The sequence below is a fragment of the Homarus americanus genome, unplaced genomic scaffold (genome assembly GCF_018991925.1).
Source record: "Homarus americanus isolate GMGI-L3 unplaced genomic scaffold, GMGI_Hamer_2.0 scaffold53604, whole genome shotgun sequence".
Taxonomy (NCBI): domain Eukaryota; kingdom Metazoa; phylum Arthropoda; class Malacostraca; order Decapoda; family Nephropidae; genus Homarus; species Homarus americanus.
The window spans coordinates 250612-262500 of record NW_024742288.1 but is presented as its reverse complement, the minus strand read 5'-3'; the positions used below and the strand labels follow the sequence as shown (position 1 = coordinate 262500).

Here is an 11889-nt window from a genome sequence, read left to right as displayed (position 1 = left end):
AAATCATCTCCTCCATAAACTAACCCGGCATTAACGAGACCAGTGGTAAGACATCATAACCTTGCATTAACCACCAGTAGAAAGAAATCATAACCTGGAATTAACAACCAGCATAGACGTAACCCCGAATGAACAGCCGGTATAGAAAACGATGACCACCGACAACCAAGTACTATACAGACATTGTAACCCGGAAAAACAACAAATTAAACCCCAGTAACCCGGACATAAAAACAAAATACAAAAATCACAACCTCGAAATAAAAAATAATAAAAAAGTACACACATCGCGACCCAGAATTAACAACGAAAATAAACATCACAAACCAGATTTTATTTTTTAATCTCCACGCAAGACCCAGACTGTATGATATCTAAAATTAGCAGCTTTGGTATGTCTTAGGTGTACCAAGTCATGATATAATCGACGTCATATCACGCTAACCCGCGCCTTTTTGGCTTGTAAAACAAAAGAAGTGTAGCCCAGAGAAATTTCCCGCCCAATTATTACACGACTTATATCTAATAAATCGTAGTAAATAAAATATTCAAGTTTTAACACATGTGGAGCTTATGCTTAGAGTCACAATGTGTAGAAATATTAAATATATAAAAAAAAGATGCTACTGCAAATAATACGATTGGTAATAACATTAATAAGTAGCAACAGAAACTCAATAATAATAATAATAATAATAATAATAACTACAGCAATAAAAATAGTAATGACAATAATATAACTTACAAACTGTCTACATGCCAACACACACACACTATATTTTCTGATGATTAATATTTCACTATTTGACACTCTTGTGGTGTAACAAAGGATGAACCACAACGGCTAAGCAAACAGATATCTTCAATACAGTTCATCTGCCACCGTAAAAGTTATGTGACGTCGTATCCATTAAAAAAAGAGTTCAATGAAAAAACTGATGAAATATGAAACTACAGATAAAATTACATACACTGATATTAATATATTATAAGTCTCATCTGGAGGATTACAGCTGACGTCCGTGTACTAGACAAGCTGGCAGTCAATATCAACTCGCAAAACACGTATCGTCTTTTAAAGGTTTCGAGGACACGGGACGATCTTGAAAAATTCACACACAAAATAGAAAACCACACACGTAATTTGGTCTCTGCTGACGTCAATGCTACCAAGTACAAGAGGAGGCCACGAGACACATTCACATATCTTAACACAATAAAAGAGCTACACTGCAGCAAGTTACAGGGGAGTAAAAGTTAGTCTGGCGAAGTTTTTTTTTTAACTGGCGTGTCACTACGGAGTGGAGGTAAACGCAAGGCAGGACAGTATTGAGAGTTTGTTTGAAGAGTCATTTTGTTCATGAGGGAAATTCAGAGTTACTACTGGCTGGGGAGTAGGAGTGAGTACATGACTCACTGACTTGACACAATTTTTATCCGTCTCAGGGTTATTACAATTTTGCATGAAGGTTTATGCTGTGTAGGTATTTTTTTCTGCCTACACTTGATATTTCCTTATCTGTATTCGTTCACCCTGCAAACCATCATACACGAATGCACATGTACAAATACGCAAACACACGCATTCACGTATTTCACCTCACCCATCTACACACACATCCCGAGTCATACACATAAGACATACACGTAGACCCAACCCCAACCTCTTACACACACATTTTCCTCACCCCACACACAGACACGACCATCAAATCTAAAACACACAGCTGTTAAACCGTAAACAAACACACTAGCCCTGACCTGCGGGTGTTTGGCGTCCATGCAACGAACGAGGCAGATCGTGAATTAATAGTGATGATAATTTTCCAGTATTTTCCCATTACAATATTCCGGCCCACGCACTCTCATGCTTCACAACCATTTTTTGGCGGGGGACGGGAAGGGTGTTTTGGTAAAAAGATGATGCACAATGAAGCATATCTTACACAAGGAGAGAGAGAGAGAGAGAGAGAGAGAGAATACCTGTCTTAGTGAGAAGATAAAATAAAGCCATCTTACACGAGAGTAGAAAAAACAATAAGTTATCTCACACAAAGCTTGGGCAAGACACACACCAGCATGCAAGAAAGCCAAGGCAAGAGATCACCCAGCTTATGGTGCACGGAAACTTGCAATACAACACACGGCACCAGTCAACCAAAACAACATTCTCTCTTCCAATGTATTTCTGGCTGCTCTAAAACTGACTTATAGACCCGATTGAACAACATACTGTATTCTAAGGGACAGCTGTATATTTCTGGCTGTTGTGAAACTGACCTATACAACATAATGTAGTTATACACATTTCTCCTGATGCAACACGTTTATGCATTATAGCGTTGTGACATCGGTATACAGAACACCCATGTGTATATGTTCAACGTACAATATACAACAGCTGAGAGGGTATGTGTTGACAAAAGCCGATACAATTGTTATTGTTATTGGATTTTGTAAGGGGCTTCAGAAACTAAGGCGATACTGCACACTAAAACCCGATATTAATACTGGTGTTTATTTTTACCAGTAAATCCAAAACAATTACGATCGTACATAAATCACCCTTCCAGTTACAGGATGTCTGGTAGTGTGAATATTACAAGGGAAGAGTGAAGTGACTTTCTCAGGTTCATACAGTAGGTATTGGAAACAGCCTCCGTCCTAATCGATCCACACTTAGGCGGCATTTATACCAAACGAGTCGAGTCGAGTCATGTATACGGCTGGACCCATTTCTTTCGTCAGTCACCGCGCGTCACCTAAACTGCACGCCGGTAGTTTGTGTCCATTTCTTGACAGATGGTCCTGTCATGTCCACCAACTTCTTGAAGTTTTCAGTTAGCATCCTAAAGAAATTATAGAATTTGTCTGGATGGTTCACCAAGTCTGGGAATAAATGACTAAAAACACCAAAATCTGGTCTTTGGGTGTTGATTTTCATGTATCCTCCTCCTCCTACGGCGCCGAACCCATAATAGAGCATATAGTTCAGCGAGAGAATGTGTCCTTACTGCTCGAAATCAGACTGGGTACTGACAAGACAATTTCGTGACAAACCTGACTCGTTTTCACTTTTTCGGTGTGAACGGGAATGAGTCAATTTCACTGAGTCAAATGACTCTAATGAAATGAATCGACTCGACTCGACTCGACTCGTTTGGTGTAAATGAAGCCTTCGGTTTACCAATAAATAAGTCGTGTTTCTTTAATATTAGGAACCCTATTTAAAGTAAGAATGTAAGCCAAATACTTCTGAATACATATTCCAAACCTTTTGGGCTGATTTATATCACTATATAAAAGGAAAAAAATGCACTGATAAATTTTACCCCTACTTCACTGGTGACTTAAAACTGAAAATATAAAAAAAATCAATAAATTTTATTGTAACACTTAAATTAAAAGAACAACAATTCTAACCCATTTGTCATATGAATATATATATGAGTAAATTTTGAACCAATATGATTCTAGGACAAAAAAAAAAAAAAAAAAAAAAAAAAAAAATATATATATATATATATATATATATATATATATATATATATATATATATATATATATATATATATATATATATATATATATATATATATATATATATATATATATATTATTCCGTACCCTTTTCTACTAGTACTGAAAAATAAATAAATATACTGTATACTGTATTAATAAATTATTACTCCCTGTAATTGTAAAACTATAATCGAAAATGACGTCACATATCATAATCTTACATAGAAGAAATACAAGTCGAATATCACGCACAGTATATTGTAAATCAGCTATGAACTAACAACATGACAGTCTATTGAGTCCTATCACAAACACTGTTTATGACAGGTCAGCTGATGAGGCAGCATTTTACGACAATTCGTCACAAGCACGAACACCGTTTCCAATAGCACGCACACTCACTCATACCCACACGTACATCCCCACATGAAGGGACACACGCACACAGTCACACATAAATTTACGGTATACAAGACATAATTCGATTTGGGGATTTTTTATTTTGTTACTCATGATAAGTTCTGATAAAATCAAGACCATTTTCATCTATTACACTTTTGGCGCATTATATCCATAACCGAAATAAAGGGAGCTGAAAATCAGAAAACTCGTATATAAATACTAAGGGGTGGCGAGAAATGGCGGGGTTTTGTTTATTAATAAGTTCAGACAAAAAACAAGACGATTTTTTTCTGACACTTTTCTCGCATTTTATCCATAACCGAGATATGGTGAGTTGAAAATCAGAAAACTAGAAAAAATCTAAGCTATCGTATATTTTTTGCCACCAACCATATACCGTGATTTTTTTTCTTTCCATACAATGGTTATACAAATCTAAGACATTTTTATTCTGTGACGTTTCCCTCGCAAACGACCTAGAAGCGAGATACTGTGCTATATAATATGCCGGAGAGCACAAAACCAATCCCCTGAGTCTAATAAGAGACTCATGTGGTAAGTAAGATATCTCAACCCCAGGCGTATGAGGATTCCCATGAGTACAATAAAAACCATTTGAACACGATGACAAATTCCATCAAGTACAATGTCAAGAATAGCGACAACTCTCTTGCCTCCTCTGCCCATAAAACAAATGCTCTGAATTGCAAAACAAGAAAGAAGTAATTCAGTTGAAACTTTTATGTTACCCAGAACGACAATTTCCGTCCTAAGGTTGGACAAATGAATGGCAGCCCACACATAAAAATGGGTATCTCCTGAAGATTAGGCTCCCCCCCCCATCTTATTTCACCTGATGATTAAATACCCTGTAGTGGAATCCTCCCCTACAAACGCTGTTTGTCGCTGCCTAGCCGACCCCACCAATTCCCCAGTGTATGCCTCGTGGTCTAGGTCAACCAGCGCCGCCATACATCACGGAGTGGGGGTCAACTGCTAAGCCACGCCTACCCCCGCTATTTAAGACCTCACCTCGTGGTGATCTCTCTCTCTACCTACAGCCGCAGCCAGCAACACCACCTCCTCCGCCGCTGCCTGGCGGCCTTCCGTCGCTCCTCCGCCTGCCTGGCGGTCCTCTCTCCCGCTGGCGAGCATGGCGACCCACAAGCTGTCCTTCTCTGAGTGTCCTCACCAACCAGCTCTCTCTACATCACGCTTGTAACCATGCTGCCTTCCCAGCACCAAGCTGCATTATACATCCAATATAACATGTATATAGAGAGCACATTGTGAGTTTCCTTTCTCCAACCCATCCTGAGTGTGAACCAAATATCCTGAACCCCACAAATGGTGACCCCCGGAGATTAGCACTCACACAGGATGGAGGAGAAACTGATCACGCTCCCAGTCTTCAAGCAACATGGAAGACTGGCTTATCCACCCAGAAGCAGCTCTCATCGGCTCTACAGCTACTGTCTCTACACCGCAGGTTAGACACCCTAGAGCAGCTCTGCTACTCTAAGCAGACACCAGCTCCTCTTCCTGCCCCAAGCACCACGTCCTACCGACCCCAGCACACCCGTCCTGCCTCAGACGCCGACCCCGGCCCAGCAGTAACCCCTGCCGCCCCTGATGCGGCCTCTGTTCCTGAGTGCGGACCCACACACCCCTCTTTTCTCCCTCAGGTACTCCCTGCTAATGTCCTGCACCCTGCTGCTGTTGTGGACCCAGCTGCTGTCACGAGCCCTCATCCGCTTCTGCTGACGCAGCCCCTGCTCCTGACCCAGGCCCACGCACCCCAGCAGGCGCATCTGGCGACTCTGTACCTGCCGTGAGGGAAGCACAACATTCATCACCTCCACACACCCTTTTTCTCCCTCTCTTCTCCCACAGATTGTGTGTATATAGACAGTTGTATCCAGCGACCGGCTCATCCACGCCATCGCCGTTGTCTCACATGAGGCATGCACCGCCCGTTCTGCCTCACATGTGTTAAGCAACTCTGCAGACAACAAGTCTCCTCCACCGCCTGGAGGGAAGGGGGAGTATTGTAGTGGAATCCTCCCCTACAAACGCTGTTTGTCGCTGCCTAGCCGACCCCACCAATTCCCCAGTGTATGCCTCGTGGTCTAGGTCAACCAGCGCCGCCATACATCACGGAGCAGGGGTCAACTGCTAAGCCACGCCTACCCCCGCTATTTAAGACCTCACCTCGTGGTGATCTCTCTCTCTACCTACAGCCGCAGCCAGCAACACCTCCTCCTCCGCCGCTGCCTGGCGGCCTTCCTTCGCTCCTCCGCCTGCCTGGCGGTCCTCTCTCCCGCTGGCGAGCATGGCGACCCACAAGCTGTCCTTCTCTGAGCGTCCTCACCAACCAGTTCTCTCTACATCACGCTTGTAACCATGCTGCCTTCCCAGCACCAAGCTGCATTATACATCCAATATAACATGTATATAGAGAGCACATTGTGAGTTTCCTTTCTCCAATCCATCCTGAGTGTGAACCAAATATCCTGAACCCCACAACCCTAATGCTGCCTTAGGGTATGGGTTGGGTTAGGTTAGATTAAGGTAAGGTAGGGGAGGCTAGGTTAAGTTACATTAGGTTAGCCATTAGGGTAGGGTGATATAAACAGGGGGGGGGTCTAATCTTCAGGTGATCCACGGATGTACAGTACACAAAAAACACCCAATTTTGCCTACCTGTCGTGATTTAAGCCTATACAGTATAACAATAATAATAATAATAGATGACCTGAAGATTAGCCCCCACCATATTTCATCATAAGATTAACATAAATGATAACCTAATCCCCCCAGGGTAGCATTAGGATGTGAAATATGCGAGCGGGTCGGGTAGTGTTGCGTCTCTGTAACAAAGCGTGTTCGGCACTCTGGCCTGCGATGTTGAGTAGCAGGAATTGGACAGTGATTACATAAGAACATCAAGATCGTCTTAGTGATAAACAAGTGTAAATTGATGTAGGATTTTAAATGTTAGACACGATTGTATTTTTGAAAACTCAATTTCCACCGAGTTGGAGGTACAACCCAGGTCAGGAGGCCTACAAACTGCCATATGACAAAGCTTTTATTTTTTTTTTACGGAGTTGTGGTCACGGTTGTGATGAAGGCCAACCAGGGAGTGTAGTACTGTGGTTTTAGGTAAATCAGTTCATAGTGTCATCAGTGACCAGGGAAGAGGTTGTAAATAACTTAAAAGTGAATGCAAACTGGCAAGCAAGCTGGTAAGGCACCACTGCCAGCAGAGACCAAGTCATGTCATAGGTGCCACAGAGACTTTAAATTTTATTTTGTTTGTGTGCTTTCTCATGGACTGAAACTGTGCCTACAATACACCATTCACAGGGAGATACAGTGTACACAGTGATAGCAGAAGACAACTCTATAGGCAACAGGGGAGCAACTAAGTACTGTTCATTTTTTTCTCTCTTTATTTCTAAATAGGTGTAGATCTATACACAGTCTGCCCCCCACCCCACAACAACAGCAACCATGAGTATATGAGATTACTGCAGGGGGACGTCGGATATGGAGGATACAGGCCTGACTAATGCAACGTTTAGGAAGATGCTAACTGCCGCAAAGCATAAAGGCTGTTGCTGGTACAGGTATTGCCCTGACTGCATAGTCAAGGCGAAAGAGGCGATTGCAAGCCATATGGGAACAAGTTCCCTCGGGACGAAACTAGATGAAGCTGAAGCCCTGCTGGTTGCCAAACTAGAGCAAGTTGGGAAAGAGATCCTTGCTAAGACTGAGGAAGTAGCCATTAGAATGGAGGTGGTTGCTAAGAGGCAAGGCCACAGGGGGTGGTGGAGAGTAATGCAGGATCAGAACAGGTTCTACAGCAGCTAGGGACTCTGAAGAAGTGTGTCGAAGAAATGAAAATTAACGGACCTACTGTCAGGGGAGAGGAGGAACAACGGGAACGTTTCCAGCGCAGGAACAATGTAATAGTTTTTGGGAGTCCCCGAGAGCCAGGCGGAGGGAACTGAGAGTGTAACACACGATAAGATGCAGTTTCAGAAAGTTTGTACAGAGGTTCTGAAGATGCCATCAACCCCACAGGATGTGAGGAGGCTGGGACAAAAGCAGGGGGATAAGCCTCGCCCCCTCACGACCACACTAGTGAGCAAGGAGGAGAAATGGGGGGTTATTCGGCAGGCAAAAAACTTAGCAAGGAGCGAGGTATCTCGGGGTGTATTCATTCACCCAGATTGCACGGTAATGCAGGACTTGAAGCAGAAGAGGGAGGAGTCAAGGAGGAACGGGGACAGGTGTACATGGGTTATATTCAGGGAGAGGGTGGTGGAAACAAGTGTGCCGACATGGTTGGAGAGTTGTCTGAAGTGTTGAAGAGCAGTGCGGAGTAATGAATGATGTTTTGTTCGAAGCTGCTGCGCACAGCCCACAAAGAGCAGAAAGTGATGATGACATGCACTTGCAACATGCAATTCTTACTTGAAGGCACTTTTATATCATATTTCTATCTGATAGCTACTACATAAAATATCTCTTATCATCAAAAGAACTATAAAATACTGTACTGAATGGAGGTAAAAAATGCATCCATTATAGTAGTTGGCGGGTAACTGACCATGAGGCACAAATCTTGTGACAAAGATAACGCACGAGTTGAGTTGCCAATTAAACAAATATCCAATACAAAGTATTCAGTCCCATCTGGACATTCAAAATATGCTGTAGAAATGTTACTCGGGGTTGCCTGAATAGTTACCGAACTGCCAACTTGAAATTTGATTACATATTTTGATCAATATTGTAGGCATGTATCCAATAACCATTTTTCATACATTGCAGTTGAAGTACATGTTTGGTAATATAGTTTTGTGAATTAGACTTGCTAATGAATGTGCAAATGTGTCGTCTACTAGAGTAAAATTGAATCGTGGCCGCCACAATTTTTTTTTTAATATGCCAAATAAAGTAAATAAAAAAAATGCCACCCCCCCTACATTAACCTTCATACATATTTGATGTGTTCTACAATAATAGCTGGATTCAGTGAGAAAACAAAATAGCTGCAATTTTTTTCCACGTCAAACCACAAATTGATTGGACTATCATGCCTCCATGTGCAAATACAAGTACAGTAGATGAAACATACCTGCATTGTGCTGTTGTGAAGGCTCCAATGATATCAATATGGGACAATTTCATAAACCAGAGCCTTGGCTTCTGAGTTTTCATCAGTTTGTTCACATAACTTGAGCATTACAAGAGCACATGCAAACTTGCATTTTTGGGAGTAAAACCTCAGATGTGGGAGCGTGATGCTTACATTGTACCAATCCTTAGGCGGTGATAAACCACCATTTACTTCTCTTGTGGACTAGTGCATAATGCTTGTCAACACAGAGCAGACTCCGCCAATAGGTCCTAAACAGAAAAAAAAAGTAATCACTATTAAATTGTGACTGTTGTAGGAATATACTGTATTGTACTAGCTTCAAATTTTCATTACTGGCCTCGATACCAAAGCCTATACACCAAATCACAGATATGTTCCCCAAATAAAACCAAGAAAAATACCGCAAAATAATTGGGGGGAGAATCCTGAGCTGTTTGATAATTATTATAGAGGTAAAGAAATATTTTAGGGTACTGTAAAAAGTTTAATACAGTACAGTAAATACTTTGTATTTTTAAAGTTAGAAAAAAGACTTTTGTCCCACTTCAGTTTACTAACAAAAATCGGTTATTTTTTCAGCATCAAAAGACATTGAGGTGCTGCTACAGGCATCTCAGGGCTTCCTGTACCAGACCTGGTCAGTTAACAGCACAGTACTTCTTAATCATTGTTAATTTATACCATAAGCAAAACGGATTACATTCCCATAATCCCACAAGCCCAGTATTAGAAGTGTAACAAGAGAAGGCAATACAGGGTACTGTACCTGCAACAGCTTTATATAAGCTTCGAGCAACTCATATTATGTAAGGATAAATCTAGGCACAAGAATTTTGCTTAAGCCTGAAATGCATGCAGTGGACCTTGTATATATAAAACAGGATACTAGGTTTTGTTTTGATGGCAGTGCCACTCATTTGATAGGTCACTTCTGCCACATAGCTTAGAGAAAACATTTGTATTTTGGGGACAATCTCCAATATTTCACGAAGCACAACTATAAAATTATAAAGACAATTATACTAATGCAAGATTCAGAACAGTTAACCAAGCACTAGTTTCTCAAAAGTACAATAACATAACTGTATTGTACTGCATGTGTTTCACTTAGTACAGTATGCTTAAAATTGCCTTATACTAAGTGTACACTAATAATTTTTGTTAAAAACAGGTCTTGTACCAGATTGTTGCATTTTACAGCCTTTTAGAGGGTTTTTTTCTTTAATAGCTAAATATCTTTACTTTTATAATGGGAGTTTATGGGAAAATGTGCTTCGATTTATCAACTTTCAATTTATGAAGTTTTTTTTAGAAACGAAATTCTTTAATAAATATGTAGTCAGTACAGTACTGTACTGACTACGTATATACTGTACAATCAATTATCTACAGAAGGTTTGTCCCTGATCGCCTGCACAATAAAGTGTCAACTGTAAATCACAAGCAAAAATTTTCATGGTCCTTAACTAACTAGAAGAACATTTAATGTTCTTCCAGCTTAAATGTTAAACACATTTTAACTTAATTTCTTCATTTAGAATAATGGTAAAGTGCCTTGTAAATCATGAATAATTCAGCAAATCATCTTAGCTGAACCAAATCAACCAAAAACAAAAAGTTGGTAATAACACATTAAATGTTATAGGCAATACATAAAAGGTTAATGAACTAAGTACTGTACCAACTATATCCAGTACAATAATAAATTTATCTTTCTGGTCAAGACTTTGCCCCAGAATGATCTCAAAGGCTATGGGTCTTTGGTAATGAGAAAATAGCTATGAAATACTTTTATACAAACCCACAAGCCTGTGGCATTTACTGTAGTTCTCAAAAAATTCATATCTGATCCTCAGTAAGGTATTTGGGAGTTTAATGGCAACATCATTACATAACCAGACAACAGATGGTCCTTGGCAAAAACACAATCATCTTGCAGAAACCTTTCCTTGTAGGTCAGAATAGTCTAAATATATGCTTTATTTCACAAGGCAAAATAACCTTTGACCCTGAGATCTTAATCCCTGGCTAAAGATAAATGCTGTACTGTATGTATACAAAAGTTTCAATCAAAACAGAAAACTAAGGAAATAAGACGGTAAAGTGATAACAGCACCACTAGCCCGCTCACTTTAGCACTAATGATATGTTACACAACATTTGAAAGTCTGGATACATTGGCCTGCTACATGTATATGTAATGGTAGTGGTGGCCACCACCAACATGCATTCATATGTATGAAACTGACAATTGACTTTACCAGCAACTAAATCTATTTTTTTTACATACTTCAGCTTTTTAATTCCAGTGTTTGAAACAGTTTCATAATAAAACTACAGTATCAGCTGCTTAATGGCCTTCAAACCATAGAAAGAGGTTGTTCCAAATCTCTGTTCAGCCACAGGTTTGTTTGCATTCTCACCAACATTCAGTCACTGCAATATTTCTACTTTCTTGACCATTAGCAAAATGGAGTAATGGAACAAATCACTAACACCAAACTGGTTTAAACAGCATAATTGGCACCAAATTTAAAATATTTTTTGTGAAGATTTAAAATGGCCAAGTATGGATGTTGCCAAAGTCTGGAGACATAACGGATGCACTACCTATATGAGACGAGGCCTGAAGATATATGAAACCACAATTGAGCTAATAATAATCAAGGTAGACTAACACCAATCAAACTAATTAATGTACTCTATTAAAAAAATATTCTATGCTAACCCTTACACCTGTTTGTACATAAAAGGAGTTTTAGCACCTCATAAAAGGAAAGTAAAAAAGGGCA

The 11889-nt window shown here is 40.3% G+C and overlaps 1 protein-coding gene across 1 annotated transcript in view; it reads right to left on the bottom strand.

Annotated features, from left to right (window-relative positions):
• Positions 1-9339, bottom strand: part of LOC121876720 — a 241408-nt gene extending 232069 nt beyond the window's left edge. Inside the window, exon 1 of the mRNA XM_042382078.1 lies at positions 9074-9339. The gene's annotated coding sequence lies outside the window, so the exon portion shown is untranslated. The remainder of the gene's footprint in view (positions 1-9073) is intronic.
• Positions 9340-11889: the final 2550 nt, after the last annotated feature.